Source organism: Protopterus annectens, chromosome 10.part0 (genome assembly GCF_019279795.1).
Source record: "Protopterus annectens isolate FY-2018-M chromosome 10.part0, PAN1.0, whole genome shotgun sequence".
Taxonomy (NCBI): domain Eukaryota; kingdom Metazoa; phylum Chordata; order Ceratodontiformes; family Protopteridae; genus Protopterus; species Protopterus annectens.
Genome location: NC_056744.1, coordinates 1,478,555,619 through 1,478,578,017, shown reverse-complemented (window position 1 = coordinate 1,478,578,017; position 22,399 = coordinate 1,478,555,619). Strand labels below are relative to the sequence as shown.

The window sequence follows — 22,399 nt, the reverse complement described above, 5'->3', positions numbered from 1 at the left end:
GTAACATTTCTGCTCTGCAGAATATTTTACAGTCATATTACTCAGGTCTTTATCTGCAGCATATGCTACATTGCAGTATATATATATATATATATGAATATTTGATATTTTTATCAGAATACCGTTTAAAGATTCATACTTACATTCAGGAGTACTTGATTTGAATGCAACCATTCTTTGTGAAGTGTCATATGTTTTAATACAAAAGCAATTCATGAAAACAACAATATAATTTTTGTTAAGTTTACCCACAAATGGTTAGGTACCCTTTAACCTTAGATGAAAAGGGTGCAGTCCAGCAACTGATATCAATAACCTTGCAATTAATGTCATTTCTAAGTATATACTATATGATCAAACAATGTTTCTCAGTTTTTCGCAGTACTGCAAATGCACAAGGAAAGCAGAATAAAGTGCAGCATATATATATATATATAGATAGATATATAGATAGACAGATAGATAGATAGGTAGGTAGGTAGATAGATGATAGGTAGATAGACAGACAGACAGACAGACAGATAGATAGATAGATAGATAGACAGATAGATAGATAGATAGATAGATAGATAGATAGATAGATAGATAGATAGATAGACATATAGATAGATAGATAGATAGATAGATAGATAGATAGATAGATAGATAGATAGGTAGATAGATGATAGATAGGTAGATAGATAGATAGATAGATAGATAGATAGATAGATAGGTAAATAGATGGATAGATAGATAGATAGATAGATAGATAGATAGATAGATAGATAGATAGATAGATAGACATATAGATAGATAGATAGATAGATAGATAGATAGATAGATAGGTAGATAGATGATAGATAGGTAGATAGATAGATAGATAGATAGATAGATAGATAGATAGATAGATAGATAGGTAAATAGATGGATAGATAGATAGATAGATAGATAGATAGATAGATAGATAGATAGATAGATAGATAGATAGATAGACTGTCGACATGCTAATGTATGTTTTCCTTTTCAGTGCATAATGGCAACTTTGAAGGTGATTATTTTAATCATCAGGGATGTGTGGCATACAGTCTTCCTCAGGGGGATGCAAGGAGCTTGACCACCATAAAGGACTTACTTTGGACAGATAGCCTTTTACAGTGATATGATAAAAATGTTTTGTATTCAAGGTAGAAATTTCAATTTTTTGGGACAGGTCTCTTTAGTATTCATATGTATTTTAGATTTAAAAAATCAAAAACATTCATTCTTTTCAGCATTAATATGTAGTCCAAAAGCTCATTTTTCTGTTAGGGAAAACAGCAGTGACAGAAAACAATGCTTACCTCGATCCACTTTAAGGCACTTCCCATCATTCAATGTATCCACTTTGCTAGTTTAACTTTATAGTATTTACTTCATTATTCAATGATGTTTTAAGGCATCATAACTAACTTAAACCCTTAACTCCAGTTATCATAAAGGAGGTGGTGTAGCTATACTATTTAAAAAACATACTAAATGTAGAAAAGTTGGATATATGCACACACATATTAGGCAATGCAGAAATTATACTTGCAAAACTAAAACCTAACCCCAGGAAAAGCATCTACATAATTGGCTGCTATATACCACGCGGCAACAATATACCCACTCTGGAGAACCTACTTGGATGGGCCTCCAAGTTTCTCCGACATGAAACCATCATCTTGGTGAACATCAACATAGACTGGTTAACTTGTAACTCAAGTGCTCCCAGCCACTTCACCAACCTCCATGAATTTTCTCAGCTCATCCAGTTTCCCACTAGAATTGATAAGTCCAACAAGAGGCAGCCATTACTTGACTGGATTGTAACAAACACACCAACTCTCATGTGTCACTCAGGATGCATCCCCAAAAGCATGAGTGACCACCTACCTACATTTGTAAAAAGACATCGCACATATCAGGAAAAGCCTACCAATTACCAGGTAATAAGAAACAAGATAAACTTCAATCCATCTTGCTTTATTAATGCACTAAAAGCATGTAACTGGACTCCTGTCAAGAACCTCAGCCTTGATGAAGCTGTTCAGTACTTCAACTCTACCTTCCTGGATATCTTAAGCTGCCAAGCTCATCCTAGCACTATCAGATTCAAAGCCAACTATGCTCCCTGGATGACCAAAGAGACTAGATCTCTGCTTAAATCTAAAGAGAAAGCCTGGGACCATTGGTACAAAACTGGATCCCATACAGAGAAACAGACATACCTTGAACTGCGTAACAAGTCAAAAAAAGTGTCAAAATAGGGGAAATAACCTACTACCACAATATACACACTAAATATCAAAATAACCCCCCACAAAATCTGGACAACCATTAACAACATTTTGTTTCCTGGAAAAGCAGGTACTCCCCCACCAACAATAGCTGATACCTCACTCAGTGTTCCCAGCTATTTCAACAAATTTTTCACTGAATCCATTCTGGCCCTAGCTAACTCTAAGAGCTGTTCATCCTCCAGCCAACCACCCAATTATCATACTACAGACAACAGCTTTACCTTCCATCCTGTCTCTACTGCTACTATTAAGATATTTCTTAAGAAACTAAAATCTACTACCTTAGCTGCTGATAAACTCCCAGCAGAATTTCTGAAAATAGCTGCCAATGCCATTGCATACCCTATCTCCATTCTTATCAACCATTCAATATCTGAAAACCTAGTTCCTGAAAAATGGAAAATTTCTCACATTATTCCACTCCACAGAGGGGGTAACTCTAAAGAGTTAACCATATTACCACCTCTGTCCAAAATATTGGAAAGGTGTATATACTCACAAATCATGGACTACCTCAACACCTACAACCTTCTTACAAACACTCAGCATGGCTTCAGGCCCCATTACAGCACCACAGCAGCTCTTATGTCTTTCACTCATATAGTAAACAACTACAGAAATAATGGCAACCATGCCTCAGCTATCTTTTTTGACCTCTCTAAGGCATTTGATATGGTCAACCACAACAAACTCATTAATTCCCTCTCAGAACTGAATCTTAGCAAACCCTCCATAACCTGGTTTCAAAGCTATATAACTGGTAGACAGCAAGCAGTACAGTGGAGGCAAGAACTCTCTCCTTTATTTCCGGTCACACTGGGTGTTCCTGAAGGTTCCATCTTTGGTCCTTTACTTTTCTCTGTCTTCACTAACAACCTCCATACCTCTACTCTACATGCCTCAGTCATCTGATATGCTGATGTCTCAACACTAATCTGCTCCTGTCCTTCCCTCCAAGAACTGCAGTTGCAAACACAGGCCTCCTTCCTTTCTGTAGAGGAATGGCTTACAAACTCTCAACTAATACTAAACCCTAATAAAACCAAACTTCTGATATTCCAACCTAGGGATCACTCCACTCCCATATCTACATTTACTATCACTTCTAACAATAAAACAACTATCTCTCCTGTCACTCACACCAAACTTTTAGGAGTAAAGATAGACTGTAACATGAAATTTGACACTCACATTTCACTCACCATAAAAAAGTACATAAAAAATTGGGGGGACAATACAGAAATAAACAATTCCTCACAAGCAACACCAGGGCTATAATAGCACAAACACATCTAATCTCTACCCTTCTACATGCCTCCCCTATCCTCACCAATTTTATGAAATCAGATTTAACTAAACTTGCTGCCTGCTATAACAAAATTGCAAAATTCGCCTCCAATAGCCCACATCAAATGCACCACTGCTTAGCTGTTAAACAACTCAACTGGCTTGAACTTCCACGTCTTCTCCTTTAGAACTAGCTTATACTATAGTACCCTGATAAACTCCCTGCATTACAAAACCTAGTACATTCATACTCCAGTACTAGGGTCTTACACGTCAACAACAAACCTCTCCTTTAAGTCGCTAAAACCAACAACTCTGCAGGAGCCTTCCTCTATTTAAATTGTATAGCTAAAATTGGAACACTTTGCCCACTAGTATAACAACCACATTGTATGTATCTCCGTTTAAAAAATCTCTAAAAACACACCTACAGGCAAACTGGATCTGTAACTGTAACTCCCCAGGCTAGTCTATTTCCATCAGCTTCTGCTCACCCACGGTAATCTCTCCTCTCTCATGCTCAGGCACTAAATTTCTTTGCATCTTGCAAGTCTCTTTCCTCCTACCCCTCTCTTTCCCTCAACAGCTACCTCTTCTTCTAAGTATAGACACTTGGTGTATACTTTATATTATTATCATAATGCTGTATCATACTGAATATTATTTGGATTGTACAGTTTAAAGTGTTTCATCTTTTTATCTGTATAGTGAAACTTTTTCATCTTACTTTTGTTTGATTTACAATCTTAAGTGTTATTATCCTTCTTTTCCTTGATGAATGTATAGAGTTACTCTGTACGTATGAAATTGTACTTCTTAATCTATGTTATATGTGCAGCTTTTTTCCTCGGGCCTCCACTGAAAAAGGACTTGTGTCCAGTATGACTTTCCCAGTAACCAAATGTAAAATAAATAAATTAAATATCCTCATCACCAGCAATGAATTGTGTTGCTGAATGTGCTGTCCTAACCTTTAGAAGATTTTGACAATGGTGACAAAGTAAAAGAAAAGAAAAATAAACATTTTTTGTTAAATAGTAAAGTATTTACTAACATGAAATAAAATACTAGAAAAACGAAAAAAGAAAAACTAATGTCTATAATGCATCCAATAAACATTATAGATTTGCTTTGGCATATGATGCACGTGTATGAGACATCCCTCAAACTAATGAAGATCCTTTGATCCTTAGCTAGAAATAAGTAGTGTACCATACCCAGTGTGTAGAACAACACACACACATACATACACACACACACACACACACACACACACACACACACACACACACACACACACACACACACACATTTTAAATACACCATTATTTTTATGCTGATTTGTAATGAAATCTACATACTTTACGTATCCTTCTGAATTTAGCCTACTATTACTAAATAAAAATGATAAAAATTCTTAGTGTTGTAAGCACACATCATCTTTAGGCATTCTTGGGTTTACCCTGAAACAAGTTCAAGGTGGCCTTATGATTTGATATAAAAAAATATATTAAGAACATCAAATGTCATTGTGACATCACTTGGTCAACGCCTAGAGCTGTTCCTTGATGACAGTCAGGTACCATGAAAAAACGTTAAACAAAAATGCCTAGAACTAAATGTTTTCAGGCAGTGTGCATGAAAAAGTATTGTTTAATCATTGCAAGGACAGAACTTAAATGACAGAAAGGATTTGTTTCAGGAGGTACACTGTTGTAAAATGAACTGTAAATTATTAAAAATAAATTCCTGAGACCGTTTCTGCCACTTACCATAGATAATCGGCCAGTAATTTCAAATACAATGCATGTGCATGTATGCAGTGGAGGTACAGCAGATTTTTTTTTCACAGTCAGATGATTGGAGGTGTTTGCAAATGCTTTTAAATGTAAACAATAGCTGTGATACCTTTATAGTTCGAAGATGTGCACACTATTGTAAGGATTATTTTAGGATAACACTAAGTTTATTATAAAAGGAGCTGAAATTCCACACAAAATGTAAGTAATTATTTGTATTTATTTATTTATTTATTGATTTATTTATTTATTGATTTATTTTTTCATTTATTAACCAGGATAGCTTGGTTGACCTTGTAGCCCATTTTCAGCAGAGGCCTGGGAAGACAAACTTATTTATAAATTAATAGAGACAGAAATACAACATGGGTAACAATTCTGAATAAATGATAAGGTAACATACATACGTACATATCTGAAGTCAGAAAAGACAGAGACAATCATATCAAGATATACAGTATTACAAAAGTAGTCAAATTACTCAATATAAGTACTGCAGTCTAAGTGAACAATTTAGCATAGCACAGCAAAGTGTTAAAGCAGTTAGCATTGTCCCCTCACAGCAAGAGGTTCCCCAGTTTGATCCTTGGCTGGGGTGCCTTCTGCACAGTCTGCATGTCCTCCCTGTGTTTGCTTGGGTTTCTTCTTGGTGTTCAGGTTTCCTCCTACATTCCAAAGACATGCAGCAGGTGGAATGGACACTCTTAATTAGCATTAGGTGTGAGTGTGTGCGAGTGTGTGGTATGGATGAATTACCATGGCAGGACTAGACCCCTGGTGGTGTAAACCTTGGCTCTAGATGATTGTCACTATTGAAGTAACACCCTGACTTCATGGGCAAAAAATGGGAAAAATAGGTTGAGGATGGATGGATCTTAGGACATAGTCGTTATAGTAGACAATGGATGTTATATGTACATGAAATAAGAAGGACGGACAGGTGAAAAGTACAAGTAAAGAGTAGTTGTGTGATGGTGTGAGGTGGTATCAGTAAATGTAAAGAGAAATGAGGTCATAGACAGCAGGATAGTAGATTCTGAGTATATCTAAAGGTAGATATAGCAAATGTAGCACAACAGTTTGCAATGTACAGTAAGCATTTATATCCCTTAGCCAACTAACTTTCATTCATTCATTCCAGCTTCCATCTTCCACCATCCAGACAACTGTCCAGCAATCAAGATATTAGTGTAGCCCTACTCAAATGGCAGGCCACTAAGATCCTGCAACAAATTACTACTCAAAGTAACTAAATGTAATAATTGTTATGGTAACGCTCTATTCCCCCACCAAATATCTAAGTCTTGGAATTCCATGCCTCAGATAATACTACATTCTAACACAGCCAGATTTAAACTACTGCTTAAGGTACACCTTACTAAAAAAATGGCTTTGCTACTGCACTAATCCAGGCTGATCATTCTGTTCTTCCTTGTTCTTACAACCAAAATATCTCTTCCCTTTCTAAATTCTAACATACAAACTATCCCTTCTCTCATGGAATTCCAATTTCTATCTACCTATCTCAAGCACACTACTGCTGCTATTTTATGTACCTATCTCAAGCTTCCTACAGTTTCATCATATTCCTTTTCTCTTGTACTTCACCTCAATATTGCCTTAGCTATCACTGTTTACAAGTAACCCTAGCATAGCAACAATCAGCCATATTCTTGTTCATATACGATACATGTATCTCATAAATATTTACCACCAAATCCATGATATTGATCTACAGATAAGTCATTTTCCTATGATGGCACAAGCTATTTCATGCTAGTTTATTTGTTAGCTTTCTTTTTCCCCCACTTTATACTACTCTCTCAGTTTTTATTGTTTATGTATAAACTATTTACTATATATATTTACCAAAGTTATATATTGTTGATTGTTATTGATTTCTTGCATTCTATTTAATCTGTTTTTATAATAGAGCTTTTCTGCCCGAGCCTCCGCTGAAAAAAGGCCACTGATCCAGTCAGACATCCCTGGTAAACAAATATAAATAAATAAATAAATATCCAGTCAGGTGCTTGCTATACATATGAGTAAATTACTAATGTTCACAGATGCAATCAACTAAAACACAATACATTGCATGAATTCATCTACAATCACTTAGAATAATTGTGAAAGTAAAAAAATATATTTAAACATGCACTGTCCTTTCCTGAAACAGAAAAATAAACTTATCTAAAAGTAAATAAATCTTTAAAAAGCTACTTTTTCATGGGTGACCTCTACCCCCACACTCTCCAATGTGGATTTCTCTACTCATAGCATCCGTGATGGCACAAACACCAAACAATGAATTACACTGAATGTGATTTGATTAACTGTACCACTGAGGATTTTCACATACAGAAAAGCTGATAAAAGATAAAAGAAACTTTTGACAAAAGACATGGAACCACATACATATTGATATATATATATATATATATATATATATATATATATATATATATATATATGTTCACTTTATAGTGTCAAAATACTGAAATATCAAAATTCAGTATCACAAAACTATAAAGTCGAATCCCCTAAACACTGACCCTAAACAAACGTGAAACTCACAACCGCAAATCTACAAATTCCCATCAAACACACATCACACACTACAAAACACATACATACACCAGCGTACATACCTCCCAACACTTCCCTACAAAAAACATAACACACACGCACACGACCAAACACATACACAAACCTACCCTTAGTACATGTAGAGGGGCAAGCCACCCTGCAGGGGCTGCGCTCCCCACACCCCTTACTTATATATACTAACTCCAAGTTTGCGCAACACCCCAAAACACACACAACCCAGCATCGCACATTCCACAGCCCCCCCCCGTACAAACACACATCACAGACACACAAACACCAGCACTCTCAACACTAACACATTCACACTGCACACCACCTACCCTAACCCACACCTCAAACATCCCAACACACTGAAACACACACAAACCATCCCTAAAACCCCAGTTACCTAACGTGCTATCCATACCTCAGGTTTGACATCCTCCATTCGACACTTCTAGGTTCGTGGTTTCCATCCGTTCGACTTTACAGGCTCGAAATTTAAAAATTTGATATTTTAGCATTTCAAGCATGTAAAGTGAACCCATATATAAACATATATATATATATATATATATATATATATATATATATATATATATATATATATATATATATATATACATATACATACACACACAACTCAGCAAAGGGTAAAAAGTTCACACATACCAACCATGCAGTACAAAGTTCAAGAAAGTCTCACCCAAGCTAGAGTATTCACTGTACCTTAGGCTCATGGAATATTTGAAAATAACCTCTTAAGGACATGCCAGACTTTCATCTACATTTCCTCTTAAGTCTTTATTCCTATATTCAGGCCAGTATCTCCCATGGAGCTCCACTACAGGAGATTTAAGATGTTACAAGATATATATATATATATATATACTCCTCAAATATTAACCTATACAATTTCTCTCAAATAATCAATTCTGTAACTCGCCCTGCAAAAAACCTCTCCACTGGAAGTACACTGGATTGGATCCTTGTCTCCCACCCTCACTATTTCTCCAACAGTGGCACCCTTCCAGACCCCCTTAGTGATCATACACCCACTTTCACCAACCAACTTCCCACTGTTCTGCAACAAACCCACAACTATATAACTATCCGTGACCGAAAAAATTTCAACCCAACTACCTTTGTAAACTCCTTAAAAGCAATTAACTGGAACTGTCTAAAAACCCTGCCTCTAGACACAGCAGTGACACACTTTAATACAACTTTCTTAACATTACTTGACTCTCAAGCTCCCCTAAGGTCAAAGAGAATAAAGACTAAATCAGCCCCATGGCTCTCTACACTCACTCTTGCTACCATGAGACATAGGGATAAAGTCTGGGCACGCTACCAGAAACTCAAAACAAGTCTGCTCCTTAATGAATACAAAATGCTTCGAAATAAAGCAAAGAAACTCACCACCTCCGATCGAAGAAACTATTTTTCTTCACTCCAAAACCAAATAAAAAATAACCCTCAGAAATTCTGGAAAGGGATCTCCACTCTCCTTCATCCCAGTACACCAGATACTCCCACCCCTGACTCAAATGCCTCTGAACTAGATCTGGCCACCCAATTTAACTCATTTTTTATTGATTCAATTGCAAAACTCACCTCTTCATTCTCCAGCCCCACTACACCACCCCTACCCCTTCCACCTCAAACCCGATACTTCATCACTTCTACTTCCTGTTCCCCATCTTCTAACTCCTCTACCACTTCCACTACCAAAAGTGTTCTCCAAACACCTCTACCGTCCAAGTCTCTCCCCCAACTCCACTTTCCTTTCATTCAATCCCATGTCTACATCCTCTATAAGGAAACTGCTTCAAAATTGAAACCATGTACTAAGCCCCTGACAATATACCTTCCTACTTTCTTAGTGTAGCTGCTGAAACACTTGCATATCCCATCAGCATCCTAATTAACCCTAAAAGAATGCACAGTTCCCCAAATATGGAAACAAGCATATATTATTCCTCTCCACAAAGGGGCAACAATAACAGCATCAACAACTTTAGTCCCATAGCCATCCTGTCCCCCATTTCAAAATCCTAGAAAATGTGTCCATCTTCAGCTCCTCCCTCATCTCCTAGAAAATCACCTTATAACTCCTACACAGCATGGCTTTAGACCCAACCACAGCACAATGACAGCCCTCCTCTCCTTCCTTGAAACAGTAAACAGAGCTCGTGATTCTGGCCTAATTGTCTCTACCTTATTACTAGACCTCTCCAAAGCCTTCGATACCATCTCACATAGCCTGCTCATAACTAAACTCTCAGAACTTAACCTCTTCCTCTTCCCTGCAATGGTTCTCTAGTTACCTATCCAACCGGAAGCAAGCAGTAAGATGGAAAAAACTACCTCCTCATTCCTTAGTACCAACACAGGTGTTCCACAAGGCTCCATTCTAGGTCCTGTTCTCTTCAACATATTTATCAATGACTTCCATAAATCAATCCCATTCTCTAACATCATCCAATATGCTGATGATTCAACTATCATCTGCTCAGCCACCTCTATCACTGCACTTCAAAAACTAACTCAAGATGCCTTTTCTACAACAGAGCAATGGATGTTACATAACCACCTAGCTCTTAACGCCCAAGACCAAGCTAATGATTTTTACTCCTTCTAAAGCTACTCATCTCAATCTGAACACATTTTCTATCACTAGCCAAAATAACTCTCCCCTAGAATTGGTGACAGACACCAAGCTACTTGGGGTACAAATAGACAACCAACTTAAATTTACCTCTCATCTACAAAAAACATCAAAAAAAAACTTGGTATGCTTTATAGACAAAAAGCATACCTTACCTCTACTACTAAAATAACACTCGCCCATCCCTTCTCTATGGTGCCCTCTAACTAATCAATCCTCCTCAAAAACAACTTTCCTCTTGTTACAACAAAATTGCAAAATTTGCCACCAGCCACAAGTCTTCCACCCACCACTGTCTCTCCCTCCAGATACTAAAATGGCTAGAACTTCCCAATCAACTCACTTACACTCAGTTAACTCTAGCCCACAAACTTATTCTCAACCCCTCCCTCTGTCCTTCCCTTTCTTCCACATTTGACATGCATCTTCCCAATAGAGTATTAAGATCAAACAATCAAAACCTACTCAAAGTCCATAAACCTACACATCCCCAGGCAAAACCTTCTATCCTTCAACCTAGCTCGCCTCTGGAACTCCCTGCACCACCTCTAATCACTCTGCTTTCAAAAATCTCTATACACACCTAGCATCTCAGTGGGAATGCTCATGCTCCCCCACTCTTCTCCTTCTCTCATCCGCCATTGCTCTGCCACATCTTATTCTACCCAGATTCTACAGTTATTAGATAAGCCCTAGGTTCTCTTACTCCCCCACTTCTTCATGTCACTGAACCTCCTCCTCCTTTCCAGTAACTAATTTTTCCTAACTACTCTGTATTAATGGATATTACTGAGCTAATAAATATAATTATTATGTACTTTCTGCACATTATATTTAGCTGTTACATTTTTTGATTCCTTTCTTTTTTACCTATTGTTAAACTAAATGTTTGAGTGAATATATGTTTTTAAGAATGTTAAATGTATTTTTGGTGCTTTTCTCCCCAGGACTCCATTGAAAACGGGTTCCTTGTGGCCCAATGGACTATCCTGGTAAACCAACTGCAATAAATAATAAATAAATAAATAAATATATATGTATATATACATATATATATATATATATATATATATATATATATATATATATTCACTTTACAAGTAAAATACTGAAATATCGAAATTCAGTATTTTGACTCCATAAAGTGGAATCCTGATAAGAGCAAAATCTCAGAAGTGCGAAATTCAAAACCTTGAATACCGGAGGTTTTGAATTTCACGCTTCTGAGGTTTCACTGTGGTTATGGATTCAGGTAAGTGTGTGTGTGTTAAAGGTTTTGGGTAGGGGCTGTGGTGTGTGTCAGTGTGCTTTGTTGCTGAGATGTGTGTGTGTGAGGAGAATGTAGCTTGTGTGGTGGTGTTTTGTTTGTGTTTGTATGTAGTGTGACCTTGGAGTGAGAATATTTAAGTAGGGGGTGTGTAGGGGGGGTGCAGGGGTGCCTGCCCCCCTGCTTTTATGTAATAGAGAGCATGTGTTTGTGTGTAGGGATGATATATATATATATATATATATATATATATATATATATATATATATATATATATATATATATAAATATATACATATATATATTTATATTTATATTTTATATATATATAGATCTAGATATATAGATATATAGATCTAGATATATAGATATATAGATATATAGATACAGATATATTTTCAGTATCTATCTATCCCTCTAAGAGATAGACAGATAGATATAGATATAATATGCATTTACATATACATTGATTTTAAATGGTGTGTTTTAACCATAAGGAATCTTAAAATTAATAATTCATAGGAAATGAGGAGTGCCCAAGCTGTGTGGCAGTTTACAGTCTGTTCCCTCAGAAACTTTGTATCAGATTATATAGTTTGTAATCACTACAGACAGAAACACATATAAGTATGTATACTTTACATTCAAGTATTTTTGATTCAAGAATAAAATGTACACTCATAGCAAGGATGCTAGCACTGCTGTATCCTATAGGATCCAGTATATTCAGTCTGCTAACCTTTATGTATCCATCTTTTTATACAGCCTATTGTTTTATAACTATCATTGCCCAATTGTTTGATATTCTAGAGCAACTCTAAGCTGGATCTACCCAGTCTCAATCAATGTGTGTCTTATTAAATATTCACCCCCTCAGTCTATGTCTCCCAAATCTCTTGTGCTTGTATTTTTTTTAGGTATTTATCAACATATCATTTTCTTGTACTCAAATGGTCACTTCAGTCCCTTTCATAAGTTTTAAAGACATCCCCTGTCTATAACAGATGTAATCAGTTTTTCCACTTTCAAGTCCAATTGCTGTATGATACCTGCCTTATACTATTTATAAGTCATGCAGCTATCCATCTTATCAAGATTACATCAGTACCTAGTTGCTGTAATTGTATTGCTCAATGTTTTGTGTATGACCCTATCAAAGGCTAAAGTTAAGTCTAAATAAATTAAATCATAGCCCACTTTTTCCATTTAAACCTGTTATCATAATATTATAGAAGACCATGCTACAGGTAGTTGTGGATTCATTTTCAACATTATCCATGTTGATATATGGTCTGAAGTCCCGACCTTACCAATTCTGACAATAATTTATCCAAAATAACTTTCATTATTTTTCCATAACAAGAAAGTAAAGTTATGGGTCTATATGACTCTTGGATTGTCCAGTTCCCCTTCCCCTTAAAGATGGGTTTACCAGGTACATGCTCCAATCTTGAGGAATCTCTCCATGCTTAAATGCCATACTGAATAACAGATATCATGGTACTTCATATTCATGTTGAAATATTTTCAGGTAATTATTACTAATCCTGTCTCCTCATTGTATACTGTCCAGTTTGTAGAGTTATTTTTTAATACAATCTACTTTAATTTTAGTATCTGAAGTTACTTGGATGTCTCTAACACAATTTATCACTCCATTTATGGAGACAAACTGCTTTGTACAAGATTTTGTAAAAATATTATCTGTTCTGTTTGAGAATAAATTTTAGAGTCTACATACAGTTTATCAATTTGCATGATTTGCTCTTACCATATCTTATGTAGTTACAAAATGGTTATCTATAACGCTCACTTTAATATAAATTTTCTTCAAGTTTTTCACGATCATGCTTCATGCTATGCTTAATTTGTCTCTACATTTTTTTTCAGTTTTCAAAGGTTATAGTTCATCTTCATTTCTTTTTCTTGCATTTTTTTGGTCTCTCATATTAATTATTTTGTTCTTGTATAAATAGATGCACCTAACCTAGATTTCTTAGATCCTGATGGGTAAACATTTCATAGGTTCACATTATTTACTTGTTATTTGTTTTCACATTCATGCAACTTCCCTTTCATAACTTGTCACATTACTTCTGCAGTCTTTCCTGTGAATGCATCAGTATGATTAGTTTTACACAGTTACTGTTTTTCTTTCACACAGTCTAATATTAATCTTCTCAGCATAGGTTTAGCCTTCATTTTGTCTGAATTATCTCGCAATAATTTAACCTTTGTAATTCTATGACAACTACATATCAAAAGTAATAAAACTTTCTTTAGGAACACAATCGATATCATGTATGTTTCATTCTCTGTTAGATTTATATATAAACTGCTTACTAATGTTATAAAATCCTTACTAATGTTATAAAATCATTACTAATGTTATACAATCAATATTACTCCATTCTGTTTCTTGAAAATGTAAGTTCAAGGTATGTTTGTTTTTCCTCTCCTGTGCTTCATTCAAGAAATGTATGGATCCTCTAGGTCTTCTTCATTTGTCAGTGGCAGTCTATACACTCCAACAACTGTAATTTGTTCCATGGTTGTCTTTACTGTCACAGTTACGCAGACGAAAGTATTGATATTATCATCAACCATGTAATAATCACCGGTCTCATAGCAATCTTTAGTCCCAGTCTTATGCCCTGGACCAGCTCGTTCTTACCCCCACTAGAGGTAGCAACATCCTTGACCTGGTCATTACTAACATGGGCAAACTGTTGCTCTACACCAATAGCCAACTCCTCCTTGGTTAGATCTGACCACAAACTAATCACCTTGAAAATCAACCCCCCCAAAGGTAACCACCATAAAAAACTTCTCCAAAGCTAACTTTGGGCTCCTAAAAACAGAGGTGGCTAACTTCACGGCACCCATGCAAATGGAGAATAGATGCATGACCGCCAAATCATACACCAATGCATTGTATGAACATGTACACAAATGCATGAATCTTGCCAAACCCAATAGAGCCAAGACACTCTCCTCCAAAAATAGGAAGCTGATCTGGTGGTCCCCAGCCATAAACAAACTCTACAACAAAAGGAGGAAACTGATGCAGAATAACATGAAGTCTCAAGACTGGAAAAACTCCCTTATCAGCCTCAACAAAAAGTTGAGATCCCTCATCAAATCCTCAAAAAGTTGAGATCCCTCATCAAATCCTCTAAAGATAGCTATGAAAACAGAACTGCGGCAGATAGTAAAGACAACCACAAGGCCTTCTATAGTTATGTAAAAAATCTCCATGGCAATACTCAGATTTGCTCTGAGCTACTGCACAATGGTACCTCCTATACTGAGTGAATAGATATTGCCAATATACTTGCCTACAGATTCAATGCCAACTTTACCCCTCTCTCCCCTCCCAAAGGACCACATTACCAGTAGATTTCCAGGCACTCAGTATTACTACTGCACAGGTTAAAACAGCACTGTCCAAGGCCAAGACTACAGCTTCTATGGGACCTCACAATATCCCTGGCTGTGTTCTACATGAACTACAGAGTGAACTGGCACCTCGCCTGTGTGCCCTGTTCAATCACAGCCTCACCTCAGGCTTTGTCCCTACTGAATGGCGCACTGCTGCAGTCATCCCTCTCCACAAAAGTGGAGTGACTACAGACCCTGGGAACTATCGCCCATTAGCCTAACGAATCTGATATGCAAAGCTATGGAATGCATCATCATGGACATAATAAACAAGGATATAGGGAATCTCCAAACTCTGGATCCCACACAGTTTGGTTTTGTTAAGGGTAGATCATGCCTGCTCAACTTGGTTGACTTCTTTGAGTCAGTCACCAGAGCTGTGGATGAAGGCAAGGTGGTTTACACAGCCTACCTTGATCTGGCCAAGACCTTTGATACCATTCCCAACTCAGGAATCACAGAAAAACTCAGTAAGCTAGACATCAACCCATAAATCACTAGGTGGGTTGCAAACTGGCTCACAGATAGAACCCACAGTGTGAAAGTAGCTGACTCAAAGTCAGACTGCTGACCAGTCATGAGTGGATTCCCACAGGGTTCAGTCCTGGGTCCTATCCTGTTTAGTATCTACTTCTCTAAAGTCCAGGCCAACACGAAGGGACTCTGGCTGACAAAGTTCGCAGACAATTGCAAGTTGGGAGCTATTATTAACTCTCCAAGTGATGTTGACATCCTAAAGAAAGGCCTCACTGAGGCAAACAACTGGTGTCAGAACCATGGCCTTAAGTTCCATGCCAAAAAATGTGTTGTCATCCCCTTTGGGAAAAACCCAGTTCCCATGAATTACCACATCGATGGTAGTCCACTGAACACAGAAGGCATTATAAGAGATCTGGGAACACAGGTTGACAGTAACCTCTCTTTCGACCACCACATTGCCATTGTGGTCAGAAAGTCCTTCAGTATGGTACATCTCATTATTAAGGGTTTTACATCCAGGAAAAAAGAGGTCATTGTCTCCCTCTACTCTTCCCTCATTAGGCCTATCATCGAGTACAATGCCTCATTTGGCATGTACCTCACTAGACACCTGCAACAACTGCAGAGGCCACAAAAGTACCTCACAAAGAGAATTCTAGGCCTAAAACACTTGTCCTATATAGACAGACTCATAAAACTCCAACTATTCTCTGTCTCATATCGCCTACTTAGAGGCGATCTCTGCTTGACTTACAAAGCCATGTCTGACCCAGCTCTGTTAGAAATGCTACATCTAAAGAAATCTCAATCCCCCCACACCACATGCTCCAGAGACCACAACCTTATTACCACAATCAACAAAACATGCTAGAGGGACAGGTTCATAATCCAGAGAATGCCCATGCTATGGAATAGACTTCCCATACATGTCAAACAGAGCACCTCACTGGCCCTGTTCAAAAGAAATTCTTTTTGAATGGATGGGAAATAGAAAATTCACTGTGGGGATCACTCCATTGGCTCTACTTGACAGAGGCACTGGGAACTAAGGTCGGGTAGCACAATGTCAGGGTAATCTTATGGGCCAGGCTTTTAAAGGCTCCATGGCCATTAGCCTAGTACACACCTATGAAGCTATGAACAACTCAACCAGTTTTTTGTTAGAATGCCTGTTACAGTAAAAACATTTATAATGTGACAGAACTAGTATCCAGTTATTGTTTTTTAACCATGTTTCAGAAACAGTAACAACATCAATTCAAACTGTGTTACTAATACTTATGTTATTATCTGTGAACTCCAAAATAAAATTTTGACCTGGCAAAAAGCCTGCATTGTTTTAATCAAATATTGTACTATATCTGCTACAAAAGTTATCTTCCTGTGTCTTGACAAGTATGCTCCATCCTGCCTAAATGCATGCATTCCCAAAATTAGACATGGGTGTTCTATACATTTCCACTTTTTAAAATGGGTAATTTTTTCATGGAGGTATTTACCCAAAAGAATATTTTTTATTCACACTGACAAAACTCTTCTCTTCTATATGTAATTTATGAAAAATATCTTCCAACACCTGTACAAGTTATGCTATCTGAGAGGGTATAACTTCCCTACTGCATTCAGATGAAGATGAGATCATTGTGCCAACATGAATAACAACAGTTCCATACTTTCTTACATTAATTCATTCTAAGGCATTCTAGTTGCATACTGTTTTTACAGTCCTGGCAACATTAACACTAGTTGATGTTCATTAGCCTCCCAGTAAATATAAGTATCAGATCCTCTATTAACTGAATCACCAACAGAACTGCGGCAGATAGTAAAGACAACCACAAGGCCTTCTATAGTTATGTAAAAAATCTCCATGGCAATACTCAGATTTGCTCTGAGCTACTGCACAATGGTACCTCCTATACTCAGCCAACAAATATTGCCAATATACTGGCCTACAGATTCAATGCCAACTTTACCCCTGTCTCCCCTCCCAAAGGACCACATTAACAGTAGATTTCCAGGCACCCGGTATTACTGCTGCACAGGTTAAAACAGCACTGTCCAAGGTCATAACTACAGCTTCTATGGGACCTGACAATATCCCTGGCTGTGTTCTACATGAACTACAGAGTGAACTGGCACCTCACCTGTGTGCCCTGTTCAATCACAGCCTTACCTCAGGCTTTGTCCCTAATGAATGGCGCACTGCTGCAGTCATCCCTCTCCACAAAGGTGGAGCAACTACAGACCCTGGGAACTATCACCCATTAGCCTAATGAATCTGATATGCAAAGCTATGGAATGCATCATCATGGACATAACAGACAAGGATATAGGGAATCTCCAAATGCTGGATCCCACACAGTTTGGTTTTAGTAAGGGTAGATCATGCCTGCTCAACTTGGTCGACTTCTTTGAGTCAGTCACCAGAGCTGTGGATGAAGGCAAGGTGGTTCACACAGTCTACCTTGATCTGGCCAAGGCTTTTGATATCATTCCCAACTCAGGAATCACAGAAAAACTCAGTAAGCTAGGCATCAACCCCTATATCACAAGGTGGGTTACAAACTGGCTCACAGATACAACCCACAGTGTGAAAGTAGCTGACTCGAAGTCAGACTGCTGACCAGTCATGAGTGGACTCCCACAGGGTTCAGTCCTGGGTCCTCTTCTGTTTAGTATCTACTTCTCTAAAGTCCAGGCCAACATGAAGGGACTCTGGCTGACAAAGTTTGCAGACAATTGCAAGTTGGGAGCTATTATTAACTCCCCAAGTGATGTTGACATCCTACAGAAAGGCCTCACTGAGGCCAACAACTGGTGTCAGAACTATGGCCTTAAGCTCAATGCCAAAAAATGTGTTGTCATCCCCTTTGGGAAAAACCCGGTTCCCATGAATTACCACATTGATGGTAGTCCACTGAACACAGAAGGCACTATAAGAGATCTGGGAACACAGGTTGACAGTAACCTCTCTTTCGACCACCACATCTGAAAAAATATTTGGCTCTGCTTACTGCTTCTTACTGCTTGCTCTTGCTGTGGGATTTGCTGGCTGGATTCTGCTAAAATTCAAAGTCTAGTTATATTTGCATTCACAGTCTGTCGCAAACAGAAACTTGCAGAATATACACTGATGAGAGAATATACTTTGCAGCATCAACTTTAGAGAGCAGTAACCAATAACTTTTTATAATAAACCAAACTGGACAAACGTTGCAGCTTAAAGTACTGTTCCAACTTTACTTCTCATATAGTACAGATGATATGAGAGATATAACATTTACCTCAGGACTTGTGTCCCTACCATACCTCTAACATAACTAGATTTAATACAGACTTTTTATACATATTTTAGTTAAACACACACCCTCTTGGTTTTGGAAAGATACTGCCTTGATGACGCAAATGCTAACACATCTGTTCTTGTCCAAATGATGATAAGTAAACTGTCTTCAAGAAAATGCCTTGTGGATTCTGTAAATGCTGATAAGTAAACTGTCTTCAAGAAAATGCCTTGAGGATTCTGTAAATGCTGATAAGTAAACTGCCTTCAAGAAAATGCCTTGTGGATTCTGTAAATGCTGATAAGTAAACTGTCTTCAAGAAAACGCCTTGTGGATTAACTTTCTTAGAAAAACATATTTTTAAACTTTCTTAGAAGAACATGTCCTGTTGTCCAGTGAAAGCAGATTACACTCTTGTCATGTCTGTAAGAAGTAAGTTTTCTTGATGTGTGTATAATACACTCATAAGCAAGTTCCTTATGTTTAAGCCACAGTCATTTATTTTAAACTTTCTTGATGTGTGTATTTTTTAAGCCACAATCATTTAGTACGGATGCTAATCACATATTACTAAACTTTCTTTCTACATTTGAGCAAGCTTTATCTTATTCCTTATTTAAGTTGCATATTTGTAGCAAAGTTATTTTCAACCTTAGTATATTGTTGGGCACACTCTAACAACATCGCCATTGTGGTCAGAAAGTCCTTCTACGTGGCACATCTCATTACTAAGGGTTTTGCATCCAGGAAGAAAGAGGTCATTGTCGCCCTCTACTCTTCCCTCATTAGGCCTATCATCGAGTACAATGCCTCATTTGGCATGTACCTCACTAGACAACTGCAACAACTGGAGAGGCCACAAAAGTACCTCACAAAGATGATTATAGGCCTAAAACACTTGTCCTATATAGACAGTCTCATAAAACTCCAACTATTCTCTGTTTCATATTGCCTACTTAGAGGTGATCTCTGCTTGACTTACAAAGCCATGTCTGGCCCAGATCTGTTAGAAATGCTACATCCAAAGAAATCTCAATCTCTCCACACCACATGCTCAAGAGACCACAACCTTATTACCACAATCAACAAAACATGCTAGAGGGACAAGTTCATAACCCAGAGACTGCCCATGCTATGGAATAGACTTCCCATACATGTCAAACAGAGAACCTCACTGGCCATGTTCAAAATAATTTTTTTTTGAATGGATGGGAAATAGAAAATTCACCACGGGAATCACTCCAGTGGCTCTACTTGACAGAGGCACTGGGAACTAAGGTCGGGTGGCACAATGTTAGGGTAATCCTATGGGCCAGGCTTGTAAAGACTCCAGGGCCATTAGCCTAGTACACACCTATGAACCTATGAACAAATCAACCAGTTTTTTTGTTAGAATGCATGTTACAGTAAAAACATTTATAATGTGACAGAACTAGTATCCAGTTATTGTTTTTTAACCATGTTTCAGAAACAGTAACAACATCAATTCAACTGTATGCAAAAGCAGAAAATTTTCCAATAAAACTTTGTTACTAATACTTATGTTATTATCTGTAAACTCCAAAATAAAATTTTGACCTGGCAAAAAGCCATCATTGTTTTAATCAAATATTGTACTATATCTGCTACAAAAGTTATCTTCCCGTGTCTTGACAAGTATGCTCCATCCTGCCTAAATGCATGCATTCCCAAAATTAGACATGGATGTTCTATACATTTCCACTTTTTAAAATGGGTAATTTTTTCATGGAGGTATTTACTCAAAAGAATATTTTTTTATTCACACTGACAAAATTCTTCTCTTCTATATGTGTTTTAGGAAAAATATCTTCCAACACCTGTATAAGTTATGCTATCTGAGAGGGTATAACTTCCCTACTGCATTCAGATGAAGATGAGATCATTGTGCCAACATGAATAATAACAGTTCCATACTTCCTTACATTAATTCATTCTAAGGCATTCTTTTATCATGTACTGCTATAAGTGTTGCTTTTGATTTTTAAACTTTTATCTTTAAGTAGATAAACCAATGATTTGTTTCCTAAGATTGGTTGATTTCTGATCACATGACTTTGCAGCACCATTTTTAAACTGTGATTTAAAGTTTTAGATTCTGTTCAAATTCTATTAAATTCAATGAATGCACTCAATTTATCAAATACTGTGTCTGTGGCTCCTTCTTGCCAGTCTGAGTAGAATCTTCCCTTGTAAAATGTGACATGGATTCTTAAGGAGATGACAAGAAACAGCTGAATAAAAGATCAACCTGCTAAACATTAGTGGGTACATGCAACACACAAGCTGGAAATAGACATTTAAAAAAGCTGTCATGGGTAGGAATAATAACTTCTTATCATAATGACTATACTATCCATATTACTTTGGAATGTGAAAGGTCACACAAGTGTAGTCAAAAAGGTAAGAATACTGAATTATATTAAGAAATGCAGAGTTGAAATTGCAATGCTACAAGAGACAGATTGTAAAAGAAGTGAGCATGTATGTAACTTTGATAAAGAAAAGCTTTCAGGATGGATATTTATCAGAGTATCAGATACAAATGAAAAGGGGAGTACTTATACTAATTGGTAGAGGAGCTCCAATAGAAATAGAAGAGGAAAATAGATAATAATGGCAGATTTGTGGTAATAAAGGAATATTGGCAAAGGAGGAGGATTATGCTGGCATGTATTTATATTCTAATTAAAAATGTTATTATGGAGCTAAAAAAACATTGGGAGAAATAATCAGCTTTCAGCAGGGAATATTACTTATAAATAGGGACTGTAATTTGATTTGCAACAATGAGGATGTTTCTGGGAGACTTAGAAGAGAAAAAAGGGGGGTAGACAGCTGAAGAAATCTATAAAAATATTTGGTATGGAAGAAGTGAATTCAGTACTTGGAACTTGGTGAAAATGCACATATTATTCCTCAGGGCACAATAACTGCACTAGACTAGATAGAAATTATATTTCACAAGAATGTGTGCATTTAATTAAAACTTCAACATACATAGGTTCATAGGTTGGTACTAGGCTATCGGCCCTAGGGCCTATATAAGCCTAGCCATAACAATTCCCTGACTATTTCTTCCCACACTATTTACTTCCCAGGAACCCTGTCTAGCAGGGTGACTGACGTGATCCCCGGGGTGAATTTCCTTTCTATCATCCAGTCGTCAAGGTTCCTTATGAAGAGGGCCAAAGAGGCACTCTGCTTGACATGTATGGGCAGTCTATTCCAGAGTCTGGGGAGTCTCTGGGTCAGTTACA

The 22,399-nt window shown here is 37.2% G+C and overlaps 1 protein-coding gene across 1 annotated transcript in view; it reads right to left on the bottom strand.

Annotated features, from left to right (window-relative positions):
• LOC122813669 (zinc-binding protein A33-like) overlaps positions 1 to 22,399 on the bottom strand; it is a 326,949-nt gene that overhangs the window by 167,562 nt on the left and 136,988 nt on the right. The window lies entirely within an intron of this gene.